Source organism: Sphaeramia orbicularis, chromosome 17 (assembly GCF_902148855.1).
Source record: "Sphaeramia orbicularis chromosome 17, fSphaOr1.1, whole genome shotgun sequence".
Lineage (NCBI taxonomy): Eukaryota > Metazoa > Chordata > Actinopteri > Kurtiformes > Apogonidae > Sphaeramia > Sphaeramia orbicularis.
The window spans coordinates 37381684-37398002 of NC_043973.1; the positions used below are offsets into that span (position 1 = coordinate 37381684).

The 16319-nt window shown below is 35.9% G+C and overlaps 1 protein-coding gene across 2 annotated transcripts in view; it reads left to right on the forward strand.

Moving 5' to 3' along the window:
* LOC115436528 (low-density lipoprotein receptor-related protein 8-like) overlaps nt 1-16319 on the forward strand; it is a 262795-nt gene that overhangs the window by 91244 nt on the left and 155232 nt on the right. The gene's annotated exons all lie outside the window — the stretch shown is intronic.

The following is a 16319-nucleotide window of genomic DNA, read 5'->3' on the forward strand; positions in this document are numbered from 1 at the left end:
CGCGCCGTATGTGTACATCTGACCTGCCGAGGCTTCACATCGGATCGCTGCGAGATTTTCAAGGTCTTTGTCATCAGTTTTAAGTGGTGTCCTGCTCTCCGTTTTTGTTCATCTCCTGGATTAATTAAAACAGTATTAATATTAATACATGGGCTCGGATACATACACTCTAAAAAATGATAAGTTGGCTCAATGTAAAAAACTGAGGTAACAATTTCCATTAGTTTTTTTTAGGTTATTTGAACTTGGCCATAATTGCTTAAATGCCACAAGACTTCTCTTCAGTAAATTCTATTACTTTTGTACAAACAACATGATTAGCTTTTTACTCTACAAGCTTAATTAAGTCGAACCAACTTAATTTTAATTGTGTAAAAACTACTCCATTTAGTTATACCGACTTATTGTTTTACTTTTATTCTCCTCAAAAATGTCCATAAGAGTAGTTACCTTATTTTTTTGAGTTGGCCGTAACTTATTTCTGTTCATCAGAACAAATTCCACATAGAAATTCCAATTATATGATCAAACTGCTTATTTCTCTATGCATCTTAATTACTAAATTTGTCTGCATGTTATTATCTCAATTGTACACAACACTGTCATCCCTATGCTATTACAGAGAGTAACTTATATTTGTTAAACAGTGAGGAGTTGCCTTGAACAAAATATCTGCAATCAATCATAAACAGTAAAAGGCATGGTTTGGCCTATGGCTCTGACTCATGGTGCAGTTCTATAAAAATACAAAAATAAACACAAAAAGGCCAATAAACAGTATTAACTCCAAATTAACACCAACACCACAACCCTGCTGAACCCCTGCACAGAAAATAACACATTTTCAACAATATACCCAATACCCACAATGCAATGCAGCAAACACGCCACAATATATACAAAAATTTTAAATTAGAAAGGAGCAAAATGTGTATTATTCAGTCCTTGAATAATGAAAACTACTGTTGCAGAAACAAAGCTAAATTCTATCAAACCTTAAAGTTTAGTAAAGTTCTGTACAAAATCATGTTTCTCCCTTTTTTTTCTGTGTTTCCCTCCATTTCTTGTGGTGGGCGTGGTCTGTCAGTAAAACATGTTCAGGCTCGTCAGCTTTGTACTCAGCTTTTAGAGGAAGCTGACAAGATTTTTAAGTTGTACTAACTTAATATACTTCTTTGTTAAGTTAAAGGCACAAATGTCCATTCAAAATCGATATGTTATTAAGTTAAGACTGTTTTCCTTGTTTTTCATTTAGACCAACTTAATAAAATAACTTATCAACTGATTTAAATGTGTACATGTAACAAACTTAATAAAACTCTTGATTTTAAGCTTGACTTACTAACCCCATGAATAATTTTTTAGAGTGTCGGAAGTGTCTACTGCTCCGGCAAAGATTTAAGTCAAATTGTAGATACAGTTGAAAAGGAGCTTGCTATACTAAAAGATTGGTTCAATGTCAATAAACTATCATTAAATCTTAGTAAAACCAAATATATTATTTTTGGTAAAAGGAAAAATAACAAACTAGTTAAAATTAGAATTAAGGACACTGAAATTGAAAGAGTGTCTGCAACAAAATTTTTAGGCATTATAATTGATGACCAGTTAAATTGGAAAAAGCATGTAAACTTACTTAGATCAAAAACAGCCAAAAGTATTGCTATAATGTATAAAACTAAAAACCTTCTAAATCAGAAATCTCTCCATATATTGTACAATTCTCTTGTTCTTCCATATCTGAACTATTGTGCAGTGATATGGGGTAACAACTATAAATCAAATATTAATTCTATATTCTTACTTCAAAAAAAGGCAATTGGACTTGTCAATCAAGCACAGTACCTAGCTCCAACTAATCCTTTATTTATCAAATTAAATGCTTTAAAACTACATGATCTGGTTGACCTCAATACTCTTATTATAATGTATAAAACCCATGAACATATGCTCCCCTATAGTCTACAGGAGATGTTTGAGCCCAGGCAAAGGAATTAGAATTTAAGGGGAACTGAAATCTACAAGAAAATTAAGTGTAGAACAAACATAAAAAGCCAGTGTATCTGTGTTAGAGGGGTACATCTGTGGAATAATCTGGAGAAAAACTGAAAAATGTCTTCTTCAGTGTGTGCATTTAAAAGGATGCATAAATCCACTATAATAACAAAATATAGAACATTAGAAGTACGCATAAAATAAGATACTATAGTTAATTGGTTATCATGATAGGAAGGTACTATCATATTTATTGATGATTGTATTTGGAGTAAATATTCGAGGTGGATATGTTTTATGATGTGATTATAGTTTATATTGAAAACAGTTGATTATTTCAAATCTGATTGTGTGTGAGGTGACTAAAAAAAGTGTACATGAATAGTTTTTATGGATGTTTTGTGTTATTGTAAAAAACATATACAGAGGAAAATGTGTTAACAAAGCAAAGGAGGCAGATCTAGTTTGATTATTACACTGAACAAAAATATAAACGCACCACTTTGTTTTTGCTCCCATTTTTCATGAGCTGAACTCAAAGATCTAAAACTTTTTCTGTGTACACACAAGGTTTATTTCTCTCAAATATTGTTCACAAATCTGTCTAAATTTATGTTAGTGAACACTTCTTCTTTGCTGAGATAATCCATCCACCTCACAGGTGTGGCATATCAAGAGGCTGATTAGACAGCAGGATTTTTGCACAGGTGTGCCTTAGGCTGGCCACAATAAAAGGCCACTCCAAAATGTGCAGTTTTATCACACAGCACAATACCACAGATGTCACAAGTTTTGAGGGAATATGCAATTGGCATGCTGACTTCAGGAATCTCCACCAGAGCTTTTGCCTGTGAATTGAATGTTCATTTCTCTACCATAAGCCATCTCCAAAGCTGTTTCAGAGAATTCATGAAGAAGACTGTGCGAGAAAAATGGTGGTCACACCAAATACTGACTGGTTTTCTGACCCTCCTGGACCACCCAATACAGTAAAACTGCACATTTTAGAGTGGCCTTTTATTGTGGCCAGCCTAAGTCACACCTGTGCAATAATCCTGCTGTCTAATCAGTATCTTGATATGCCACACCTGTGAGGTGGATGGATTATCTCAGCAAAGGACAAAGGAGTAGTGCTCACTAACACAGATTTAGACAAATTTATGAACAATATTTGAGAGAAATAGGCCTTTTGTGTACACAGAAAAAGTTTTAGATCTTTGAGTTCAGCTCATGAAAAATGGGAACAAAAACAAAAGTGGTGCGTTTATATTTTTGTTCAGTGTAGATTGTAAAAAGGGGGTGGGAGTCAATAAGTTATACTTCTTCTCACTCCTTTTCGAGCACAAAAAACTGTATTTATTTATTTGTTTTGACCATGTTGTATGATTCTTTGTTATCTGATGATTCTATGTGCTCGAAATAAACTACTACTACTACTACTACTACTAAGGAAAAAGTTTGTTTGGGAAGTTGGAATTTTTAACATGTATCTTTGTCTTGGATTCGTATGAGGAAATCTCTTATGAATATAATTATACCGTTGCAAATGTGCCGTTAAGCTTTTAAGGTTTATGCCCTTAAACCCTGTGTTACGCCTTAGGGTCTTACAGCGAGCATCGTTCTGTCTTACGCTGCTTCACCCACCTACATGAGTGATGAATAGGTCTGCAATATGCATGTCTGGTGGTGTGTATTCCAGGAAACACCAGAGTTTGAGGCTTAGAACATGGGCACACCATTAATGAGTTTATACACTTGAGGGACTTGTTAGTTAAAAGGATGTCACAATCTTCACTGCCCCATAATCATCTGTCTTCACCTTTAACAAAAGCGTGCATTCCAGCTCTCTAATGAGGACACAAATGGCACTTAAGCTCCACTCTAGAAAACCCTTCTGCGATCCAAGAAAAACAACAGTCAAAAAGGTGTTTATTTAGAAAAAAGGCTTGGGGTTTAGGGGCAAAGATTAAAGAAAACAGAGGATCATGGAATTAACAAAAGGAGGAGTGGGAAAGTCATAGTTAATGGGAAGTGTTTGTGTGATAGGGTCGGTAAGTTAATTTTTTTTTTTTTTTTTTTTTTTTTTTGCATTTTTTAGCATTTTTGTAGTGAAATGATATGAGAATAGTTGAACACAATATTTTCTTTTGATACCATCAATAAGCCAAAATAATGTTGTTGTTTTTTTTACTTCCACTTTGGCATTCAGACAGAACAGGGTATTGAGAATAGAAAATTACACAACATTTAGAATCAAAGACAAGCATGTTTTATTCCAAGTGCTTCTTTTCTTGGCAACTTATTCTGGACTGCAGTACAAACAGACAACATAATTTGGTAACCCTACAATAAATGTGAGAATTAGATTTCAGCTTGGCTTTTATAGCCTACGTGCTGAAAGAGATCCAGATAAAAATTACAACTCATGTCTAGCACTGAACATGTTCTTTGTCTACTTTTGAAGTTATTTTTTGTATCACCGTTGGCAAGTTTTATTCACTCGCAAATCTTAAATCTCTTAACAATCCCCTGTACGGTCTAGTTGTGATATAAATATGAGACAAGACCTGCATTGAAAATACTGACATGCATCACATCATCCATGCTGACTTTTTCTGCACTGGAAGCTTCATGAACACTAGTCTGTGCTCGGTAAACTAGGTTTTCTACCCTTGACTTCGCCCAACAGGTTACATATTTTATAGACTGACCTGTAGTTCTGATTCGTGGAAAGTTTTGGAGAATGAAAACATTATTTGCCTTGTAGCTCACAACGCTACATCCAAATTAGTTGGGCTGATATGAAAAATATAGAGAAAAACAGGATGTAATGGTTTCTAAATGTACTTGTATTTCATTTAACCCAGGGGTGTCAGATTCATTTTCTTCCGGGGGCCACATTCAGCCAAATTTAATCTGAAGTGGGCCGGACCAGTAAAATAATAGCATGATAGCCAATAAATAATGACAACTCCAAATTGCTTCAGTGCAAAAAATAACATTCAGTTATGCCAATATTTACATTTGCAAACTATCCAAACAAAAAGGATGTGAATAATCTGAAAAAAAAGTCATTTGTTAAGAAATATAAGTACAATTTTATCAATATTATGCCTCGACTTATCATTTATACATATGTATTTACAGAGCAGATCTACAAAGGCACAAAACATTTAGTAACAGGCAGAATATTGTTAAAATTGCACTTAATTTTCTGTAGACAGTTCAGGTTGTCCATATTTGTTCAGGTTATTCACATTTTATTGTTCAAGAATAGTTTGTTAATGTAAATATTTTCATAATTTAATGTTTTTTGCACTAAATCAAAGAGAAAAAATTGGTGTTGTCATTATATATAGGTTAATATGATATTATTTTTGAGTTTGATGCCCTAACTTGAACTTTGCAAATTCATCCCACGGGCCGGATTGGAGCCTTTGGTGGGCCGGTTTTGGTCCCCGGGCCACATGTTTGACACCTGTGATTTAACCCATAAAGACCCAGTGCTACTTTTGCGGCAGTTCCCAAATGAATTTTTCTCTATTTAACCTTTCTTAAGCATTTATCACCATTTATTGTAATATTATCCTCTGTATTTAGCATTTTTTCAGTGGAAATCAGGTATTTTCCAATATTTAATTCACTGATCATACAGATGTTCATGAATCAGAAACAGAAAACTGGAGAAAAAGGGACTTTTTCAGCAAAGATATCAATAACTGAATGTAAAAACAAGTGTGTCCATCCACTGTCATTGATCCAACTCTACGGGTTTTACTGGTGAATCAATGTTGTAGAAGATGACGGTGTTTCCACGTTCACTACGGAGCCTCTGAAAGTCCAAATGGGTCATATCTGATGACCATGAAAAGATGACAAACTGCATTTTACACCAATTATTTATTGATAGGATTAGTGGATCAGAACTTATTGAATATTTTATATCAGCAGTTATTAAACATTTTAGATTAGTAGATATCTGTGTAGATTCTCATTTGCCCAGGTCATCATTCTTCTTAGTGGTTCTTCTCGGTTCAACTGGACTGGTTTAGCTCTGAGACCTCTTCACTGAAGACTGAAGACTTCACTTTTTTCTGTTGCTGCCCCAAATCTATGGAACCAGTTGCCCTTAGATGTTAGACAGGCTCACTCTCTGCCTGTCTTTAAATCACGTCTAAAAACATACTTTTTCTCATTGGCTTTTAATCAATGAGTGAGATGTTTTTTAGATTTCCTGTGTTGTTTTTACCAGATTTTAATTTCTTTGTTCTTATGATGGTTGTATTTTGTTGTTCTTCACCTGCTTTGCACCCTGTGTATCACTTATTTATTCCCTTGTTTTGTGATTTGTGTACAGCACTTTGGCCAGCTGTAAAGTTCTTAAAGTACTGTATAAATAAAGTTGGTATGGTATGGTATGGTATGGTATGGTATGGTATGGTTTTGGTATGGTATGGTATGGTATGGTATGGTTTTGGTATGGTATGGTATGGAAAAGTCTCTTGGATGACAGACGAAACGTTTTCAAAAGAGCTAAACCAGTCCAGTTGAACCGAGAAGAACTACCAAGAAGATCAGTAGATGGTTTTAGTCGCCAGTGGCTGTTTGGGTCTTTATGTGTTAAAATTTAATAGACACATATTTTTTGGGCTGAAGGGCGTTGTATCCATGAATACACATCAATTCCTGCCATTTGAGCCTGCATCATAGTCATTGTTCTGACAAGGTCAACTTAATACTAGAAATAACGACGTGATTTCTGTAGTCCATTTTAACAATGATGTACAAGAGCAGCATACAAGACAGGAACGGTCCTTTCACAGGTGAAAATGGGCTGTAAATCTTCCATTTGTGTGAGAAAATGAATTAAGTATTTCCTTAAAGAAAGCTAGGAAGGGTGTAGATACTGTCTACTCTCGTTATTCCGCCAACTTCCGTTCACGCCCAAATTGGCGGTATAGTGAAAATGGCGTTACAAGGGGTTGCGTCCATAATGTGCATGTCTTTACTATATGATGTCTATGCTGCCTCCGTTAACCCGTTCTAATTGCGTTTCTAAATAAATCTTGATTCTGTTATGTTGTAAGGGATCATTTAAAGTGGGGAAACATTTTAAGCATTATTATACCGTGTCGGGAAATGACACCCCATCATCTTGAGGCTTTGGCTTAATCCCACGTCCTCTTCCCGACATCCTGACCTACTGAGTGTTCTGCGATAAATGAACGGTGGCCGTTCCGTAGACCTACTCGTAGCTTGTCGCAATCAGCGTCTGGCGCGTTTGTTTCAGTGCATTGTTAAAATTTATGTGTACTCGATGGCAATCACGCTGGCGGTATAACGGTCGGGAAATCAATGGTATAAGTGTTGTTTGTGCATGGAACTGGGCTGGAGGATGGCGATAGGCGGAAATGGCGGTAGCTAATGGAATAATGCATTGGGGATTTTTGTGCAATGGTTTTGGTCGGCGGTGAGCGAAAATGGCGGTATAACGGCGGGCGGTTTAACGAGAGTAGACTGTACTTCACTCTGTACAGTGTATAACACAAGAACAGGTTTACGGAACCTAAAGAAATGTCTTTGTTTAAAGGACGGAAGCTTAAATTGAATACCTGATGACGCCATTGTATCAAAAGTTATTTATCCTTAAGCCATAGAATTACTTAGCTCAGGGTTACATTAACAAGCCTTTGTCAAGCTCTACAACACAGAGTTACAGCCACTAAGATTAGTTAAATCAGGGGTGTCAAACTCATTATAGTTCAGGGGCCACATTTAGCTAAATTTGATCTGAAGTGGGCCGAACCAGTAAAATGATAACATATTAATATAGAAATAATGTCAACTCCAAACTTTCCTCTATGTGTTAATGTGAAAAAAGTAAGATTACATTATGAAAATGTTTACATCTACAAACTATCCTTTAAAACAATGCGAATAACATGAACAAACTGAATAAATATGTGCAATTTTAACAATATTATGGTTCAGTTTATTATTTACAGACATAATATTGTTAAAATTGTACGTACTTCTCTTAAGAAATTTCAGGTTGTTCGTATTTGTTCAGGTTAGTCACAGTTTTTGCGAAATTATACTTTGTTTTAGTGTAAATACATGAAAATGTTTACATTTACAAAGACAAAAATTTGGAGTTGTGAGTATTTATAGGTTATTACCATAATATTTTAGTGATCCGACCCACTTTAGATCATATTGGTCTGAATGTGGAAAATGAACTAAAATGACTGTTAATATCTTAGTGTAAGTTTTGCATTTCACACATTCATCCAAAGGGCCGGACTAAACCCTTTGGCGGGCTGGATTTGGCCCCTGGGCTGCATGTTTGACACCTGTGAGTTAAATCTACTGTGCAACATGATATCATGACTCTTGTAAATATACATGCCGCTTTTAACTGGCATGTTACCTGTACGTATTATAAGATTCCCACGTGTATGTTCATGCCATGTCAAATACCACGCACTGAGGGTTTGGGCAGTGTTTCTCAAATTTTGGGGCAGGCCCCCTAGGGGAGGTGTGGAGGATTGCTGGGGGGGACATGGGATTGTTCCTGGGTGTTTTCATTTTTTTCTTCTTCAGGTTAGAACATGTAGCAGGTGGAACTAATGTTTTAGCGTTGGAGCACCCTGGACTCATTTTAGGGATGTACAACAATCAAATCTAGCGCCATGGTGATCTGTCACTGGACTAGATGAAGAGATTAGATTTTGTACAGTTTGCACTTCAATATTCTGAGATATGGAATGTAAACAGGTACATTGCAGTCACTGATATTGTTAAATGTTCATCTTTTGTTACCAAAATTTGTTGTTCTAAAAAAAAAGTTACTTTATTGTCATATTTGGATGATAATTGCAGATTTCCTATTTTTATTTGGAAAAACATCATCTCAGGGAGCAGTCCTGTTGAGTTTACTTGTATTGTTCAAGCAAAAATCTAAGTTATTTTTAATTTGAACAAAAAATATTAAAGGAAAAGCAAAAAATATTTTTACAATACTGATGTTTCTTTCAATAAAAGTTACAATTGCACCACTGTTACAATGTTGTGGGGTTTAGGGGGCCATGGAGATTTTTCATCCTCCAAAGGGGGGCCTGAGAGAAAAAGATTGAGAACCACTGGGTTAGGGTTATGTGAAATGGAGATATTGACGTAAATCGACACACGATCAAATGCCGTTGAACATGCGAAAGGTTGAAAATGCATACGTATAGCACGCCAAATACCATAAGAACTGCTGTTACATACAGTGCGATTTCATGGGCTCAGTTTCTGTGCAAAAAAAAAAAAAAAAGCCTTGTTTTAACATTCCGTGCGTTTACATGACAACTTTTATTCCTGGTTTAAACTGATTAAAGGTTAGATCCTGTTTCAGATGCCCATGTAAACACCTTATTCCAGTTGAAAAAGAAAAGTTGGGATTAAATTTAAACCCGATTAAAGTCACTGGTTTAATCCACTTTTGAATCTGGTCTAAATTCTTCCTGGACATGTAAACCCTTTATTCTGTTTGGACTTTATTCCTTCCATTCTGCACATGCTCAGTGTCTTGTCCTGTGGGGATGACGCACACATTCTGTGCTGGTGGAAGAATATGCACTGCAGTCTAGTCTTCCCAAAGCGTTCCAGTGGGCTATTCTGATGGGATCTACCAGCCTGGAAAACCCTGAAGGAACAGTTCAACACTTGTTTTTATTAATTCATTTGTCATGCACTAATGAGTTCCATAAGTGGGCTAAACAGTTCGCACTGCAGTGCACCGACTGCCTTGTTCTCGCAGCCCTTCCGTTAGCTTAGCTTAGCCTAGCTTAGCATAATGGCTTCATTCCTATGGTCAGACGTAGCCAGGCTTTTATAGGTGATTTGTAGTATTTTATGAGTGATTTTGTGAAATTCAAGTCTTCCTAATCATTCCTTTAGTCTGCTGGGGTCAATATGATCACAAATTGAGGCTCAAATCATGGTCATGTGACTTACTGCAGTAAAAAAATCTTGGGAAATAAAAACTAATGCAAAGCTAAAACGCTACAGCAAAGCTAATTTAGCGCATGCATCCCTTCCAACAAAAAGATTTTCCAACTTCCGTCAACACAACAGTCCTAAGATTGTATGAGTGCAGTAAGTTGCAGATCTAAAGAAATAATTAGAGAGAATTGGATTTCACAAAATCACTGACAAAAGACAACAAATCACTTTTAAAAAAACTGGCTACGTGCGACCATGAAAATGCAGCGACTATGCTAAGCTAAGCTAACAGAAGGGCTGCGAGAACCCAATAAACGTTTCTCATGTAAACCTTTATTCGGGTTTAACATTTCCATGGAAACAGAAGAGAAAGTACTTTAGTTCCGGATTTATTTCTTCTGGAAAAATAAATCCGATTTAAAAAAAACATCATGTAACTGTACCCAGTGTGTCAAAAACATTGCAGGGCACTGACACAGCTTCAAAACATTCAACTTTTACCGATACTAAAAAAACAACATAAACTGGAATACAACCAGGAGTCCATTGCAGTTTGATGTAGTTGTTAGGTTTACTGTAAATCTAGCAAAATACAGTAAACCTGAGGCTAGCCTGTGGGACTCAGATACTGAGTTCAAGTCCCGAACCCTCATCTTTAAATATGTTTAGTCACAGCTTCTCCCCAAGATGTTTATTTTATTATTGGTCTGTTGCTGGGACTGTTCCCCACACTTTCTGTTATATATAAGAAAACTCCATACCCCACTACACTTCACACTTCATTACACAGGATTAACGGCTTTGTTTTTATGCCTGTTGCTTCGTCTTTATGTCTCATACATAAGTTTTTACACCTGTGCCTGATGGCGGCATGTCGGCTGCAGATCAACATATTCATGTGTCCTTGGTCTGGTGGGGGTGGGGGGGCTTCAGTCGTAGTTTTTTCACACTAATCTCAGTCCCTAAAGACCAGTGCAAGTTCATGAATATATACCAGTGCATGGACAGGATGGACCCTCACATAGTGGAAATGTTTATTGTGGTCCATCACAAGTGCCTCAGAGCCTGGAGAAGTGACCTTGGGCAGCAAACTGAACCCTTGCTATGGCAACGCTTCAGTCCCTTCACTGCGAATATGTGAATGCAGTGTTTACCACAGAGTTCTACTGTATCTATGGCACATTGGAGGGCAGCGATAAATATTAACCCATAAACACAGTGCTATTTTTGTGGCAGTTACCATATGATTTTTCCTCTCTATTTAACCTTTTTTTAAAGTGGTTTATCACCATTTATCATAATATTATACTCTGTATTCAGCTTTTTTCAGTGAAAATCATGTATTTTTCTATATTTAATTCACTGATCATGGAGATGTCCCTAAAACACAGGTGTCAAACATGCGGCCCGGGGGCCAAATCCGGCCCGCCAAAGGGTCCAGCCCGGCCCTTGGGATGAATTTGTGCAATGAAAATAACACTAAAATATTAACAATCCTTTTAGTTCAGGTTCCACATTCAGACCAATTCAATTTCAAGTGGGCAGGGCCAATAAAATACTATCATAATAACACAGAAATAATGACAACTTCAAATGTTTCTCTTTGTAAATGTACATATTTTCATGTATTTACACTAAAACAAGTATAATTTTGCAAAAAATGTGAATAACCTGAAATGTATTAAAGAGAAATAAGTACAATTTTAACAATATTCTGCCTGTTACTCAATGTTTTGTGTGTTTGTAGATCCACTGTGATCTGTAAGTTATAACGTACATGTGTAAATGATAAACTGAGACAGAATATTATTAAATTTATACTTATTGTTTCAGTTTGTTCATGTTATTCACATCTTTTGAAAAGATAGTTTGTAGATTTAAACCTTTTCATAATGTAAATTAACTTTTTCGCTGTAAAACATAGAGAAAAGTTTGGAATTGACATTATTTATATATTATTATGTTATTATTTTACTAGTTCGGCCCACTTCAGATCAAATTTAGCTGAATCTGGCCCCTGAACTAAAATGAGTTTGACATCCCTGTCCTAGAAGCTCAGATTAAAATTCATTAAAACGGGAGAAAACTGAAGAAAAAGTGACTTTTTTATCAAATATATAATTAACTGAACATAACCCAAGTGTGTCCATCCACTGTCATTGATCCAACTCCATGGGTTTTACTGGTGAATCAATGTTGTAGAAGATGACAGTGTTTCCACGGTAACTACGGAGCCTCTGAACGTCCAAATGGGTCATATCTGATGACCATGAAAAGATGACAAACTGCATTTTACACCAATTATTTATTGATAGGATTAGTGGATCAGAAGTTATTAAATATTTTATATCAGAAAAGTTTTTGAGAATGAAAACATTATTTGCCTTGTAGCTCACAACCCTACATCCAAATTAGTTGGGATGAAATGAAAAATATAGAGAAAAACAGGATGCAATGATTTCTAATTGTACTCATATTTTATTTAATCCTTGAAGAACCAGGGCTACTTTTGTGGCAGTTCCCAATGAATTTTTCTCTCTATTTAACCTTTCTTAAGCATTTATCCCCATTTATTGTAATATTATCCTCAATACTTGGCATTTTTTCAGTGAAAATCAGGTATTTTCCTATATTTAATTCACTGATCATGTAGATGTTCATAAAAGCTCAGATTAAACTTGAGTTATTATATCAGAAACAGAGAAAACTGGAGAAAAAGTGACTTTTTCAGCAAAGATATCAATAACTGACTGTAAAAACAAGTGGCTCCATCCACTGTCATTCGTCAAACTCTATGGGTTTTACTGGTGAATCAATGTTGTAGAAGATGACAGTGTTTCCACGGTAACTACGGAGCCTCTGAACGTCCAAATGGGTCATATCTGATGACCATGAAAAGATGACAAACTGCATTTTACACCAATTATTTATTGATAGGATTAGTGGATCAGAAGTTATTGAATATTTTATATCAGATGATGCTTTTGGTTGCTGGTGGCTGTTTGGATCTTTATGAATTAACTTTCGCTTCTGCCTGTATGTGCTGTTTTGCTCTGCTGCTTCATCACATGGATGTATTATATCCTATCGCTGCCAACTTTTTGCTCCAGCAAGTTTCCAGCCCATAGGTTGTTTTTTTTTCTGTGCAAGAAAATGGACAACTAGTGACAGAAGTGGCTGTTCTGCTATCAGAGGCTAATGGTTTATGGCCTGGATTGGTTGTGCATTCTGCATACAGACACGCACATACATGCTTATATTGTAAAATGTATGGGTACTTTCATTTTCATCACCCTGCACTGAAACAATAACGGACCACTTTCAAAATTAATTTAGATTGTTAGCAACGTGGTTAAGTGAGAGACTCTGATCACCACAAGAGCAGCATACATATTTTCAGTTCATTATAAGACTGTGATGAAATAAAACAGACAATAGCGGTGTAGTAGTCTATATCAGTAATGGGAAACAGAGGAATGAGACGCACAGTGTAAAGTGGTTTATCAATACAGTCCATTTACCATTCTGTGTGAAAGACTATAATTATTTTCTTTTGTTTTTTTACTATCATGTAGAAAATCAAGGTCAGTGAAGTCACCATATTTAGTTCCTTACCTGTAAGTGGCAAAAAAGGAAAAAATGAATAAATCCAAGAAGTATATATTGGCTAAAATTTGCTTAGAGGTCTGATTTCTGTCTTTGTGCATAGGAAATCAATATAAGTGAATCCCCGAAGGAACTTTGTGTTGGTAAATGCAAGTTCTGCAAATGTACAGGATTTCAGTTCTGTTCAACATGTTGATGCTCATATGAACTATGTTTTCAGCTCAAAAATGTCCAATTTCATCACAATTAATGCTATATTTTCATGTCACAAATGGCCAAGTTATATTTTAACTGAATTTACCTGAAAAACAAATGTTCTATTCTTTTAGATGCCCCAGTTTTTCCTCACAAGATTCTATCCTATATATCACATTTTATTTGTACAGGTTCAGTCTGGAGTATGGTGCTGATCCATCCTGCTTATGTTACGCCAATACATACATGAAGAATGTCACACGTCACTTTTGAAATCAACAGCTTTCTAATAATAAGCATTTTTATAGAGAAATAACAATTATGAATACAATACAACATATATGAATTACTGCAATATTGTCTGGTCAGGAACTTATCCAACTTATCTCAGCAAACTCTCAATAATCCAGAAGAGATTCCTGAGAACAATCTCACTGTCTAGTAGATATGAACCATCTGCACCAATTTTTAGGAAATATTCAATACTACCCATTCATGAACTCAGTGTTTATCACTCATGTTTATTTGTGCACAAGTTTATCAATAATAAGCAAGATCTTCCGGACACTTTTCATAATTTTTTTAGTTTTTCATCTGATTTACATTTATACTCAACTAGACATAGTGACAATCTTCATTTACCCTTCTGTCGAACATCTGGTCATCAATTTAATATTTTATTTAGAGGTCCTAAATTGTGGAACAATCTAGACATGTCTTTAAAGTCTGTATTTTCATTTACATCTTTCAAAAACTCACTGAAAAAAACATCTCCTGTCCTGACTTTTTCAGTGTTTTCTATATTGTTAATTGTTGTTTAATTATTGTTTTCTTATGTTTGTACATTCTATTTTTTTTTTTTGATTTTATAATAGATGATGGGAGTGGAACTCTGTACAAGCCCTTTGGGCTTCGTTCCCTCCCTGCACTGTTTTTTTATTGTGCTAAATAAATAAATACAAATACAAAAATACAATTCTATATTGTTATTTCCTCTTTTGTATGATGATAAACTATACAATAAATAATTGTGATCCTAGTTTTTGCACAGGGATCATTAGTGTAAACGGTGACATGGCTGCAGAGCATCAGTATGATGGGATCCACAACAACCATGTCACATCCGTCCACTGACACATTTAGGGTTTTTGTGTCAGCTGGTATTGTTTTAGATCCACAATACGAACATTTATGAATAAGAGGAGAATTATCAATAATAAGTCTGTAAGTTTATTCCTAATAAAGTACTGGTACTGACCAGAGCATCATGGGTAATGTCACGTCTGTCCACCAGCAAAAGTTTTCACATACACATGCTATTCCAAATCCAATATTTCTGAAAATAGATCTTCCACTGTCAAATAATATCAGTAGTCTGTGCACAAATGGATTAGCATTATTTCAACACAGTTCTATGCATTTATGACAACTTTTTTTTGACAAAAATGGACACTCATTTGACCCCCTAAGGAAATTTTAGCTGATAGAAAAAAATACAAGAAAAACACAGGTGAAAGGAACATGTATTTTAGAACATTAAAACATCATTTTTAGAACATTAGACCAACACGTGCCGATCCAGACACCTGTCAACGTCCATGAAAGACTATAATTTAACAATAATCATGATAACAAAAAAGATAAAGCAGGCACAGTGACATCTGCAGTACATACATAAAACATGACATTAATTAAACCTACAAATCCAGTCACGATTGAAGGACATCTCATTTTTTTCTCTCCATTTAATACCATGGTTTAATAATGAACAGGGGTTGGATTAGCATGAGTTTGAAAAACATGTGTTACAACCCCTTAGCTAGGTGTAAGCTTCGTGCATGCCCTCAAATGCTAGATCTACTTATAGCGACGGAGCCGAGAAGCAACGAGCTTAAGAACAGTTGTGGCAGTGTAACAGCACCAGCGAGCTCAACCCAAGGCCTTTTAACCAGTGATTTATTAGGCTGTACTGCAGGTCCTCCTGGAGAAACACACTGAGGAAATTGAATGGCTATGACCTCTGCCTGTTTTTGCCTGTCTAGCGGGGCTTGCAGCGTTGTTGCTACGAGTGTAAAGTGCGTATAGTGTGTGTGAAGTACATCTGTTACTTTGAACACAGTAGGTTGTTTAGACTTTTGGAACCAACCGTGATAATCTTTGAACTGTTACATGAAATTTTATCACTCCCGTTTTTCTTCTGGATGCTCCAACTGGCCTTTTTCCTGACATGTTTTTGATTTTCGCTTCTCACACTTGATATGTTTATCAGCCCGTGGCATTGTCGGCTTGTAGCTTTCTGCGGTAAACACGTTTAGGTGGTAAAAGGTTTAACCTTCCTTGAGCTTGCAGTGTTCAACAATCAGCATCCATTTCACTGCTCCGTGATGAAAAACCTGAAGGGGAGATTAAACTGCTTTCGGGAGCCAGTAAGTGGTGGGAGGGGGGAGGCAGAAATAGGGGGGACAGCACAATGAAGAGTCCAGAAAATGGGGAATGTGGAGATAATTAGTAAGGGATATCAGAGGAGATAACGC